The sequence below is a fragment of the Pleuronectes platessa genome, chromosome 10 (genome assembly GCF_947347685.1).
Source record: "Pleuronectes platessa chromosome 10, fPlePla1.1, whole genome shotgun sequence".
In the NCBI taxonomy this organism is placed as follows: Eukaryota; Metazoa; Chordata; class Actinopteri; order Pleuronectiformes; family Pleuronectidae; genus Pleuronectes; species Pleuronectes platessa.
Window position 1 is genome coordinate 21,189,131 of NC_070635.1, and position 13,835 is coordinate 21,202,965.

The following is a 13,835-nucleotide window of genomic DNA, read 5'->3' on the forward strand; positions in this document are numbered from 1 at the left end:
ATCCTCTCAAATGCTTCTCAGTTTACTCAATAAATCTAGTGTGATGGCATCAGCTTGATTGATAAACAGGTTGTAGAAATTAGCAACACAATTAAGAATAAATCTAAATCGCCTGAGACTTTTCAATAAAAATGGGTTTATGGGTTACACAATATATAAGTCATGCAAGTCCTTTTTTTCCAATTTTTAACCAAGCTCTGTCTTGACCTTGGGGTTGCACATGTCGAGAACAAAAATCTACAACTGCTCACCTGAGTCAGCAAGGCATAAAAACTACAGAGAAGCAGAGGCTCAGTGCATCTCCAGCCAACCAGATAAATAAAAGTTACGGAGCGACAGGCAGGATAACTCTCATAACTTTGATCATGCATTATGAATACTGGATGTATTATTCATACGAGCAGAGAGGCATAGCTCGAGGATGTGGCCTTTTTCCCTTTCTCCCTGGTGCTCACTGATACATGAGGTAATCTAGTCTTGTTTTCTCTCGGCTGCCTCGTCTCCGCCTGCAAATCAGAAAATCTCTCCCCTTGCCCCTCTGAGGCCTCCTGCTCTCCACCTCTCCACCATCCAGGCCCTTCGCAGGGGCTGAGCACGGATTCAGCGCAGAGGAGGGACTTTTGGTTAGGCGGCAAAACCTTCACAACATATCATTTGCTCCACTGTGATGTGCTTTGAGTGGGCTGAGGAAACCGGCTCTGGATTTAGGTGATCAGGAACAAAAGAAGTGGAGGCTTGTTTGTGTGTTTCACTTTGTCTGATGTGGAGGTTCATTGGTGACAAAACCTGAGGCCAAATGATTGATCTTCTATCTCAATCTCTATGATAGGATTTGAGATCATGCAGACACAGATTGGAAAATGCAGAGAGAGAATTTAGGATTGTTAAACTAAGAATCTGCATTTGTGTCTTTTTCTTACACATATGGATCTTTTTTTTTTTAGATTGGCCTTACATGGTTTCAGTAATATTAACAAAATACAAAGCTTCTCCCTAAATCAAGATAGAATAATTTTTTTTTGTTATTTACATGTGTTATAGTGTCAATTGATATAGTAAATTGTGGATGTTTGCTTTAAGGTTTTGGTCTTGGGGTAAGAATCGTGACAGCCCTATCAACAATAGAATAAATGTAACGATAGTATGACGCAGATATTTTCACTACTTGAATCCATGGACTGAACTGAAAATGACTCACAGTTTTAAACCTTGAGAGTTGAAATCCGTTACAAGTAATCTCTTTTAAACAGGGCTCTATATGTTGAGTCAGTGGTCTGTGGTTTTCAAATATGTCCCTATTTGCTCTCAGTTGTGGAGCTGAAGGACCAGTTATGGCTGAATTGTAGTTTTGTGACTGTTGTCATCAGTGACCTTCCACGGCCACCAGCTGCTTCTGGCAAACTGGCTTCATTAACTTTGATGATAGTGATGAAAGGATGTTCTCTGACTCACATCTGCAGACAAAACTTCCACATCAGTGACCCTTTTGATTCTGGCCTTGCTTGCTCAGTTATTGACTTGCAAATCACTTGTTTTGTGCCCGCTCAGTAGTTGTTATCTTGTAACAGTATATGAGACAGCCAGTATTCAGCTGTGTAGAATATCATGTATGAGATCACGCATTAGGTCTACTTGTCAGATAAGTGATGGAGAGGCTCATCTCAGACTTCATGATAACAGTCATCTGGGGCCCCAACAACTATTTGGACTAATTTGCTATTGACTGAAGTGGCACTTCCCTGTGATCCATCTTACAGAATGATAAGCTCGTCGGCGATTCAAAGAGCCGCAGACGCCATGGACAGTTTTATGTGTAACACTCAAATAAAACCAAACCAATTAGAAGGAGAGTAGTGGCTGTTATAAATGTCTTTTATCCAGGGGAGAATGTCTTCTATAAATTAGCCGATGAAAAGGTTGAGCTTTTTTACAATATGTGGATTTGAAGAAAACAAGCATCCTTCATTGTTAGCAGGTTGATAACAGGATAGCTGGGCCTATATTGGGATTGATCTTATTTTCATTCATAATAATCATGACGATGGATGATATTGGTATTCGATTTTAATTCAGCTTTATGCATGCTCTTTCAAACTTTCATGTACCATATCATCTGTTTGAATCCTGGTTTAGACAGAATGATAATATTATTTGTATACATTTATTTATTAATGTACATTATCCTATAGCTGTAATAGAATTGCTAAAACATAACCTTTCCTATTGTGTGCCTCTGTATTGGAATGAGGACAACCCTGTTAGTGGTGGTGGTGGTGCTGTCACCGAATGTTGATATTGACGATGACATAAAGCAGCCTGAGAATAAACCAAGTAATCTTTTCCTTTTCAGCAACACAAATAAAAGTAAACCCTCTCCCCTGAAAAAAACGTAGGCTCTCTGCGTTCATTGCGGTACCTGCATTGACAACAAATACAGTTACTGCAGGGAGGATAATGAAGTGCAATGTGGTCAATACATATACCTATTGTTAAGACCCTGGTGGTTTAAGACATTTTCCCTTGTGCATCCTGCCTGTGTTTTGTTATGTCATGTCTTTCTCCCTGTTTATTTGTGTTGTCATGTGCTTGTTGTGGTTAGGATGTCAGGCCATGTGTGTTTTGTTATTGTCCTGAGACTCCGCCCTCTACTGCTTCCCGCTCTTTTTCTCCCTCACCTGTTCCCCATCATCAACCTGAGTGTTTGCCTAATTAGTTCACCTGTTTCTTGTCTTTGTTTCCCCTTCTATTTAAGCCCAGTCTTTCTGTTGTCCCCTGTCGGATTGTCTCATCATTTTTTGACTGTGAAGAAGCAATGCCTGTATACTGCTATTTGTGAACTCTGTTATCTGGTATGATTTTGGACTCTCTGATTTTTGACTCCCTGATTTTTTTAGCCTCTTTGGAACTCTGTTTTATCCAAGTTATTGAATTGGATTTTCTGTTTTTGGCTCTTGTCATTTTTTGGATTCCTTGGTTTTCCTATTTTTGTTAAATAAAGAAGTATTTTTTGGCATCTAAGTCTGCGATTGGGTCCTTGTTCTGTGGAAGCCTAACACCTATATCTGATTATTGCTGTTTCATGCACTCCAGCTGGTGGCGCCCTAAGAGACCCCCCATTTTCCAAACACGGCCCTGCATACCTGCCACACATAAGGACTCCGAGGTAAAAGCTGATAGATTGACAGTAGTTAAGTTTTTAGTAATCTGACAGCAGCTGAGCAATACATGAACATGTGGTTCTCTCTGTCATATTCCAAAGACATAAACAATATTTTATCACAATGTAATAAATTATTATTATAAAATGAGCCTGTCCATTCTGAAGGCTCAGTAGCAGCAGCTATACACATCATTGAAGCTGCTGCACACAGATAAATACACAAAAACAACACAATCAGGTCACACAGCAGCAATTCAAAGTCTTCACTTCCTAACTCTGCCTCTGCTGATCGATATTAACTCTGTCAACATGCGCTCCATGTAGAAATACAAAGGATGTTTGAAGTGAGAGAGAGGAAGTGCAATGAAGGGAAGGAGAGAAAACTGGTGTTGGAATGTAAAGGAAAGGCAAAAGCGATGAGGAGAAGAATAGAGATGGTGGGAAAGAAGGGGGTATAGGGATAAAAGGGTGGAAGGACTAGATAGAGAGGGAGTTGATTGGGTCTATTTGAAGTTAATCCCCATCCAGCAAGCAGCCGGCCTCTCAGGCCCACGATTAGAGGCAGCTGTAGCGCTGACCATCATCTTGATTTCCACAAACCTATAACCACTGCCACGATAAACTGATAGAGCCACCTTTCTGTGAAGCATGTTCAGTCTCCTCTGGGACAATGGGCCTCATGCAAAACATCACCTTAATTTATTTTACATTTATTTTCCTACGTCTGATTCAACAAACCTTTCTGACTCCTGAGAAAGTGTGTTAACAAGATAAATGAAATTTGTGTGTATTTAAACAATTAGCATAATTACATTTTTGAGGCCATTACTGCAACTGTAACTTGAGTAACTAAAGAATTAGCTTTAATGTTTAGCCTTGGTTTGAGGCTGACGTCATTCCAGTCCTGCACTAAAATATGGTATGTGTACAGTCAATCTCAAAACTAATGACTTGCACTGTAAACATAAAAAAAAAAATGGTTTGGAACTAAACTATGCTTCACACCACCATTTGCATGCATCTGTACACCACTGGGAGAGGTGGGCTGTTAGAACGGGTTACGCAAGTGAAGGAGTGTGGATGCTTTGAGACACATCTTGAAACTTGTTTATTTTACTCTGTTAGCGTTATTATGATGTTCCACCTTCTGGTCTCCTTGACGCATCAAGTCTACATTAAACCTCTCTGCATAAGACATCAGCTGCTGCCTGAGTTCTCCTTTAACCAGCTTCCAGAAAACGTCCATAACAACGATTAGATCAAAATCAGTGAAAAAAGCTTGTGCACACTGTCCAACTTCCAATCGGTGATTCATTATGCTGCAACGTTTCATTAATAGACCTTTGTCAGGCAAAAACTATTTTACCTGAGAAAAAATTATGTTTGGGAAATCATCCATATTTTCCTCATTAGTTTCATTGCCTGCAGCCTTTACGTGTGGTTGGTGGTGGGTGAGCGTGATGGCTCTGAACCTATTCCAAAGGGGCAAAACTCCCAAAAGAAGAAATGCAATAGGCATAATGGAGGGAAATGTTGTCTGCAGATTCAGATAAAATTGTTTCCACGTCAAAAAAGTCATTTGTACACTTAATGTGTTTTCTAGTAAGGTAAATTAGGTGACAGATTTCTTTGTTTTGTTTTTATTTGGTTCAAGTGCAGAACTGCAAGGAAAGCAGCCAACTGTTCACCATAACCTATGCCGAGAAAATCATGTCATGTCCCCGATTTATTCATTCTTCACGTTATATCTCCTGCAGAAAAAAGGTGCTTTTAATATTCAAGCAGTCTTAGTATTATCAGCCCTTTGCTCCCATGGTTTGGCAGGAATCCACTGTTATCATTGCTCGCAAGGAAATTACGGCTCTATCATCTGGCTCCGTAGAAGTGTCAGCCCAGCTCAGCCACGACCCCCACCATCCCAACCAGGCTCTTTTCATCTTTATTATACAGGCTGGGAGCTTGCAGTGTGCCTCCAGCATATTCAAATTGAATGAGGACTCTGCTTGCGTTTGTGAAAGTCAAAGAGGGTCAAAACTGCCAGGACAGTCCATACCACTACAGGCCAAGACATTTCAGAGACCTGGTCTAGTCCAGCCTTGGTTGGAGTTGGTCCAAATGGGATTAAAACCATGTCATGGCCAAGTGTTTTAAGTTTACTAAGATGCCAACACCAGCCACCCAACTAACAAAGGGCTTTAGTATATTAACACAATTTCACACGTTGAACTCTCTTTATGTATTTGACAAGTAAAACAAGGTCTAAAGGCAAAATTGCAGCATGTCTGATAAATGATTACTAAAGTATAGATACATTTCTGGACATTTGTTTCATTCATCAGCACATTTAAGTAAATGAAGTCATTATGCATCATTGCATTATCCTTAGGCATGTTGCACATGTCTCTGCACCCAGTATATACGTTCAGTTCAGTACCAATGCAGGCAGTATATAAGCCCTCTGGGATAAATATGCCTGATTATTTGATCAGAATCCACACACACCTACCCCCTCCCACCCGAGTTTTAAAGACAAATAGGTTCCGTCTTTTTTGCATAAACCTGCCGAGAGTCCGACCAACAGACCCAACAAGCAAAGAGAGCTAATGAACTGAGGACAGATTGAGTCACAGCTGCTGTAGCAGCAAAGCAGAATGCATTTTCTTCCATGGGAATGTCACTGATTAATTGTTGGAGTAATGGAGCTGACCTGTACCGTGTGACTCCGAGCTCATCAAAGTGAAGACTCCCACCTGGATTTGTCCTCCTGTGATCGACTACATCCCAAACAGGACGGGACACATGTGGTGTCAGAGGTCTAATCTCCCAGCAGCCCACTGTTCAGCTTGTTAATCAATCAAAAGTGCTGAGGTCTTGCTTCAGGCAAGGCCGGCTACTAGTGTGTTTGGTGGGGGGCGGTTCTGTAGGCTCAGTGCCAGGGGTTTGGAGAAGCCTGGACCTCAAGGGACTTCTCTCTGTTACTTCCTCTGTCTTCAACATCGCCATATAAACTGAGACCTGTTTTCTCTCTCCTAATAACAGTGTCTGATTAACAGAGTGCTGTCAGGAGGGAGCCCACAACAGGCAGCCACAGCAAACTGTCTGCAGAGGTGTTTTCTCTTCCTCCTCCTGACACAGCCAGCCGATGTGCAACCGTGCCCCACAAGCCATTTCGCTGAATGGGAATTAATTCAGTCATTAGTTTTTATTTTATGCATTCATGTCCCCACAGACAGTTTGTGTTTTACTGTATTGTATGTGCTAGACAGATAGACAGATGTGCTGCTACCAAAGTTAATTTAAAGGGGTAGTTCACCCAAAATAAATAAATTCACTCATGTTCTAATCACCATTATGCGGATGGGGGGACGGGGGAAGTGTTAGTCTACAAAACACTTTTGGAGTTTTAGGGGTAAACAGTATTGCAGCAAAATCCAATACAATTTAAGTAAAGGGTGACCACTTCTTGAAACTTAAAAAAAAGGAGAAATAAAAAAACATAAAATGCCTCTATACTGCTCCTATGATGTCATCCAAGTGTCTGTAAGCCCGGATATATGTATTTGTCTCTAAAGGAAGTCATTTACACCATGCATTTAGCCTTAAAACATTGTGTAAATTCCAATGCCCTCCATCGCCATAGTTGTGAGTAGATAATGATTGCATTTACATTTTTGGTTGAACTATCCCTTTAAGTTTTCCAGTTTTCTAACCTCCTTCTCTTCATCAGGATTGCGAGAGGTTGGAGCTTTCAGCTGCAAAGCGGAATTCTCCACAGTAGCTTTTCCTGTTGTTTAGATGTATTCTGAGACACAAGTGAGTGAGGAGGCCTGAACTGAACCACCCTGTAGCAAAGAGCACCCGTCCTGTTGACGTGCCCTCGAGCAAGACACTGAAGCCCATTCTGATAACCCCAAGGTAACCCTTTGTTCAGACCTCACTGTGGAGGCATCAGGCAAATGGAGAAACATTCTTTACCAATGAAACAATAAAAGTGTATTTACTTATTTATTAACAATTCGTGCATTTTGTTCCCCTGTGGCCTGACCTAAGTTCTCTCATCAGACAATACCCAGAACAGTAAACACTAGCTTTATACTGACTTTTGACCCAGGTAAATGCTGCAGGCTGCATCGTTTGATGAGACCGAAAAGTTTCTTCATTAATTATTAATGCTTTTGTCGATGACTGTTCCAACAGTGCATTGCTGTGTTCAAGTCAAGCTGAGTTACTGAGCTATTTCCACTGCTGTGTTCCAAACAGTTCCAGTGGAGATAGTCATCAGTCTCATATATGAACCTGTCAACACCTCAGAGAATGGAAATTAGAGATCAGTTTATTTGGTCTTTGAATCTCTGCCAGAGTACCTGACTCAAATCACTGCACCATTTTCATTAATGTTTAAGGGTTACAGCAGTGATTAACTATTTTGCCATGATAAAGCACAGCAAATTAGATCTCTGATTGATAGGACAGCAGTGATAGAGACTGAACTAGCTACAGAGTCTGTTTGGTGTTTGATATTTAGGGAATCTGGTGGCTTTACCATGGAAATTTCAGTTTGGGAGCAACGTATGAGGCCAAATCTTCAGTGTCTAGTGATGGCGAGGGTGCTGGAGCCATCCTAGCCTACATTGGGCAAGAAAGTTTCCTATCATTTCTAATTGTTATTAATTTGATACATACAACATTGTTTATTTGCCAAGAAATTGACATTATCAACAATTATCTAAATCAGGATACATATACCATTTTAACATCTGATGTTATTACATCTGTGATAGTTTAACAGAGAGTGAGGATACTGGGGATTAGGATGAGGATCTGAGGAACAGGCCAGTCTACAAGTGATCAGACACTGGCTGCAGGCAGAGTAAGAACCCCCCATGTCTTGTCTTTACATCTGATTCTGCTATAGTTATGATTTGATGTTTCTGACTCATTTCAAATAAATCAGTGCACTAATTCATTAGTGATGAGTAGTTCAGTAGTGTTGTGCTGCAACTGCAGTGACTCCATACAGATGTTCAAAGAAAACTTTTTCTTGTGCCTCCCTGTAATTACTTATCAGAAAATCACTGTAACCATGGCCATATGGCAGGGGTCTATAACCCTATAGATTGTAAATAAAGATTGATTGAATGACAGCTCCCCAGAAATGAAGCCCCCTTGTAGCTGGCTGCTGTAGGTTATAAACCCTGTATCCTCCATGTTAGCAGATGGGACATTTAAAAAAAGTAAAATAAATACTTCCCCCCCCATTTATTTCTGTCCTTTTACCTTGTTGTTATTATACAGATTTTGTCACGTCTCGAAGATTGTTGAGGTCATGTTCTGTTTTCTCCCTCATGTTTCTTGTATTTTGTCTTACCCGTTTTTTTAAATTTTATTTTATTATGTTGTACTCACCTCTTGACTTGTTCTGTCTGTTCCCTTTAAATCAGCAATCCAGTATTATCTCCCAGTGTATGCCCTTGTGTTACGACCAGTTTTCGGTTATTTGTGACCTGAGTTTGCCTTGTGAATTTTGGTTACCTCTGCCTGACTACTCGGACTGCCTCTGTTTAATAAACCCTGCCTTTAACCAGCAATTATTTTGTACATACCTGTGAGACTGTCGAGTAGTGCTTTCTGGTCCTATTAGAGTCAGTCTTATTGATGTATGTTCATGTTTCTGACAAGTTTATTTATTTTTTTCTTAGATATTTGATGATGTGGTTGAGGTGCATCAGCAGGAACTTGATACTGCGGCTCCACTCCACAAACATAACTCTGCAATATCCACAATATTTTGGCTCCATTCTTAGAGGAGAGAGCGTAGATCACGTTTCAGTACCTCAATAGGATCGAGTCAAACCACAGTCCTGTGGTTTTTATTAGATTTTTACATTACGGTAAGCTGTTTTTGGTCTGGATTAGTATAATGTGGATTTGCGACACGAGTATACACTCCTCCTTTGCGCTAACATTTCTCCTTCCCCTCATATCAAGAGCAAAGTGGATGAGATCCCGGGCTGTCCTGCCTGATGTGCCGTGCACTGTCCTTCATGATCACACTGACTGACTTATTGCCGCCGCTCACCTCTATCCCGCTAATGGAGCAGCTGCAGCCCTAACAGCCCATCAGCTGATGGTTGCACATTAGAACATGCAAGGTGCTCCTCTCTTTTTCATTATACCCTGATAATGCAGCCAAAGCTGCACACACAAACACACACCTCTTTTTATACAGACAGGCATGCTGTGCTGTACATACACACAGCGCGCCACATCCCCGCCATCTACATAACGTTTGCCCTGTCCTTCGGGAATCTTTACCAGCGATAAAGCTCATCTGTGATGGAGCGGGAGCCTCTTGAACCGTCATGTACGCCACAGCCAGGACTCTAATATGTAGATTCATCATCCCATCCAGCAGTTTTCACATTAATCACCTGTCAGGACTGCAACCACTGAGTTTGCACTGAATGCCCCCCCTTTTCTGACAAATGACGGAGAGTTAAACACGTCTGTCAATGGATGCACTTTGAACTGAACTATGCCAAATGCTTTTACAATAATAATATAAAGACGTGTTTATTTACGATTTACCTTTTGTTCAGTTAATAACCTCAAATGAATCTCTATTATGCATTTTTTGTATATATATATATAGTATATAAACTGTATATATTGCCTGGCTGGGTGTACGGCTTTGACTGAGTTTCAAAAAACAAAAACAAATAACTGACCTTGAGCCCAAACATGTATGACTTGATGTGGATTTGTGAAAGTCTTTGGTGTGAAGGCCTTCTGTTAAAGCCTGAATCCCCCCAGACCAGAAAGTTGTGTGAAGTGTGACACGGTTGTACCTGGGCATCAGGAGGCTTTGAACTTCAACACTTAATCCCTGATGCCATGGATACGGTTTCTGTGCCGACGAGTGGTCAGTATAAATATTTATTTACTTTTACATATACCATCTTCATATCCCTTCTTTTCCGACCACAATCCTTCATCATCTATTCAATGGATGCAAGTCGAGTCTAACTTGAGTCAGTGTCAGTTTGTGGAGGGAAATAATCAGGGAAATAAATTGTAAGTTTTCGTCTTCTGTACTTCACTACATCTCTGCTTGAAGCCGGCGGCTCGAGGCTTCCTTTGCTGCTATTAGCATCACACATCCCCACCAAGGTCAAACTGCATTGTGGGAGATGTTGGTGGTAGATTCTGACAAGGAAGAAAAATATGTGAAATAAAAAGATGGTATCTTTGGTTCCATTGCATCAATCTTCATGTATTTTTGAACTGTCCAGCAATGTCATGGCGGTGCAATGTTAAATCAGTGGAGTATGCCCTTCATGCTATATGGCCGATGAAAGCAGCTATTATTGTTTAAGAGGGGGGGATCTATTATTGCAATGATCACCATAATAATCTTTGCTGATGACTTCAACCTGTCCTAAAAATGATCACGTACGGCATCTGACGTGGAGTTCAGATCAAAGAGGACAGGTAACAATGGATTTCCAGGCTCGGCTGATAACAGCAGATCATATATCCCTGAAAGAAGTGGAATGCTGGCTCCGTTATAATGAGCTAGACTGAAACCTCACCCACAGACAGTTCTTATTCCTTACTGACAAGACTTCAATGTTGTATTTTATAAAAACCTTTGCATCAGGGGGTATTGACATATCTTCAAAAGGAATTCTAAAATACTAAGAGGTCATATAGAGTTTTATTGAGAACTTGTTTAACTGATTTTATTTTGACTACTTTAAATATCTATAAGCATGGTGTCACACGCGTGAGCTGCCAATTCCGCTATGGGTAATTTGGAATTCATTTATACCACTGTGAGCATGTATGACAACAGAGAGCAGCCATTTATTCTGCTTACATATTCCCACAGTCAGCCTTCTTTGTGTACCATTAATACATTGTGGCTGAGGGCTGCAGTCGCCCACGCTCTCCATCACAACACCTAGCTGCAGCCCGTCTGTTTGATCACAGCCTGCGACTGATTCACCTCCATCCCCACGGTCCCCACGCTCCGTGCTAATTGTCAAAAACATTGTGTGGTCTTTTGCTTGTAAAGCAAATCTGGGTGCTGTTTAATGACCGCATGTTTACACATCAGTTCAGCACTGTGGCTCATCAATAATCTAGTAATCTTGGTACAGTTGCTGAGTAAAGCAATGCTGTGAAGTGAACAAAGGTTGCTGTGCTCTTTGAGAACAGAACAGTTGTTGTATTTCACATTCATGAGGTAAACGTTTGCTTGCTATCAGACTTTAGAGACACCTAAGACATCACGCAGGAAGACAGATGTGTTGTTTGGGGGCAGCGAGATGATGAAGTGGTCCATCTGCAGTGACAGTGCAACATGCAACACTGCATACTGATGACAGAGTGTCAGGGAAGTCAGGATGGATACAGACTGTTTGAATACTTTGAGGGAAATAATCTTATTTGTTACTTTTCTCTCTTGAAAGTTGGTTCTGTCCTTTTCTAGTTTGCCAGGATGCAAAAACCAAACGCCTGAAACTGAAGTGGCCAAATAAGTGAGAACGTTAAACACTGTCTCTTATCCTGAATGTTGTAAATATATTGTTGGCGACCTCTGATTAACGCAGTATCCATTGCACTTCTGTCCTTCAGAGGAGAGGGAATCTCCTACTTGTGATTCTCTGAGGTTTCGGTTTTTTTGTGTGTTATTTGTATGTTTTTCCTGTTAGTTGTAGTTTTTCCTCCCCTTATTTGAGGGTTGGGGGCAGAGGATGCATCATCATGTACGGATTGTTAAATCAAATTAATTAATTCAATATATTCCAGTAATTTTGTCATTTTTATTAAATTAACAATATGGATAATCTCTTTTTAGACGTAGATAGCAAGCTTTTTACCCTTTAAAAATACCTTTATACTCCAAGTTTAGTCCCGGATGTAACTTTCAAACCATGAACATCCTCTCAAGAAACTCAGCAGCCTCAAAAATCGACAGTCTTCATAGAATTTTTGTGTAACCATGTCAGCAAATGGAAACGCTAAATGTCTCTTAACCTTATTAGTGTAATTAAACTGTGGTGTTGTCCTGGGTCATGTGTCAGATAACACCTCCTTGTTTGCTTCGAGAGTGCATGCATAAACAATGCTGTTTACTTTTATAGGATTTACTGTCCACAATGAATTGCAATACATTGAGTCTTTGGACTCAAAGGAATAAAACCGACAGGTGGATTTGTAATTTCACCTTCCTGCCACCTGGAAAATAATTGAATGACTTAAATTGCCATAACACCAGGAGACGGCAAATAGAAGTAGATTGACAGGAATTGATGGAAAAGACAAGAAGTTATGCCTTTATAAACAACAATGGTTGCTGACTGGACTGAGACACATGGGCCTAGATCTATTCCTAAAGTGAACTGAAAAGTCTCACGTCTCCTCCAATTCCCGACCGTGATCATGTTGCCCACATCACATCAGAGACCTGCGCTATTCCTCTGCACTCAGGACAGAGAGATGCAATAGTAGTTGTAACCTGAAATTATCCAAGCTGCTTCCTTCCTGAAGTGTTTTGAAATAGAAAACATTTCAGTAAAAACTATATTTGCGACGTCCTAGTTGACAGAACTGAAAAAGGAAAATATGGACAACAAAATGGAATAATATTAAACCTGCCTCTCTCTCCGGCTAAAATAAATAGGATCTCTGCTTTCTATTTAAATTACACTTCATATAAGGTTATATTCTGTATTTATTCTTTATCAGACAACATTTTTGTTGCAATGGTATTTTTATATCAAATTTCAAAAGACCATACTCCTGAATATTTTTCTGTTGAATATTTTACAGTCTAATGCTCTGGAAAATAGATGAATAGGTAATAAGGATTTCAAGTCATTGGTCTGAGGATAAAATGTCCATATATGTCCAAAGAGTCTCTCTTCAGACTTCCTAATGTCTATTCCAAAGCCAGACATTTCTGTCTGATGTTTGCAGGTTGCAGGACATTTACCACGTTTTGCTTTTGTTTGGATTTGGGTTCTGTTTTGCTGCTCAATTCTGTTTTCCATTTCCTGTTTTATGATGACATCTTCACACTTCATGTGTCTAAGTTCACTTTACATCCTGCCTTTGTGTTTCCCTCCAGTTTTGATTGTTTTCCCGCCTTGATGTGTTTCACCTGCTTGTTCTGTGCCACCTGTTGCCAGTTTGTAGTTTGTTCAGTTTGTATTTAAGGCAACTCCTCGGATCTGTATTTTTCTCTGCCTGCTTGTTTAACCGATCCTGTTTAGTTTTTCATGACCGGTTGATTAGATTTTTACCTGTTCTCTTTCTTCTGTGCCTGCCCCTTATTGAGTTGTTGTTTTTTGGGGATTGATTAAAAAAACCGATATAATGTACACTTATTCAACTTATATATTCACTGAAAGCCCAAACATGTACAAGTAAAGTCACACAGAGCTGAATGAGATTCCCAGATTATCAACAAGTTTAACTTCAGTGTAAAAAAAAAATCTATAGATTATTTAATGTTGTATTAAATAAAACTATAACCTCCATAATCTGTATAGTATATGATGGCAGCAGCTCTGTGACGACAGCAGACGCTGATATTCTGTGAAGAAAAAGTAATTTCACAAAAAACACTGGAGCTCCTTATCTAAGCCTTGGGCAACAAACAGTATTG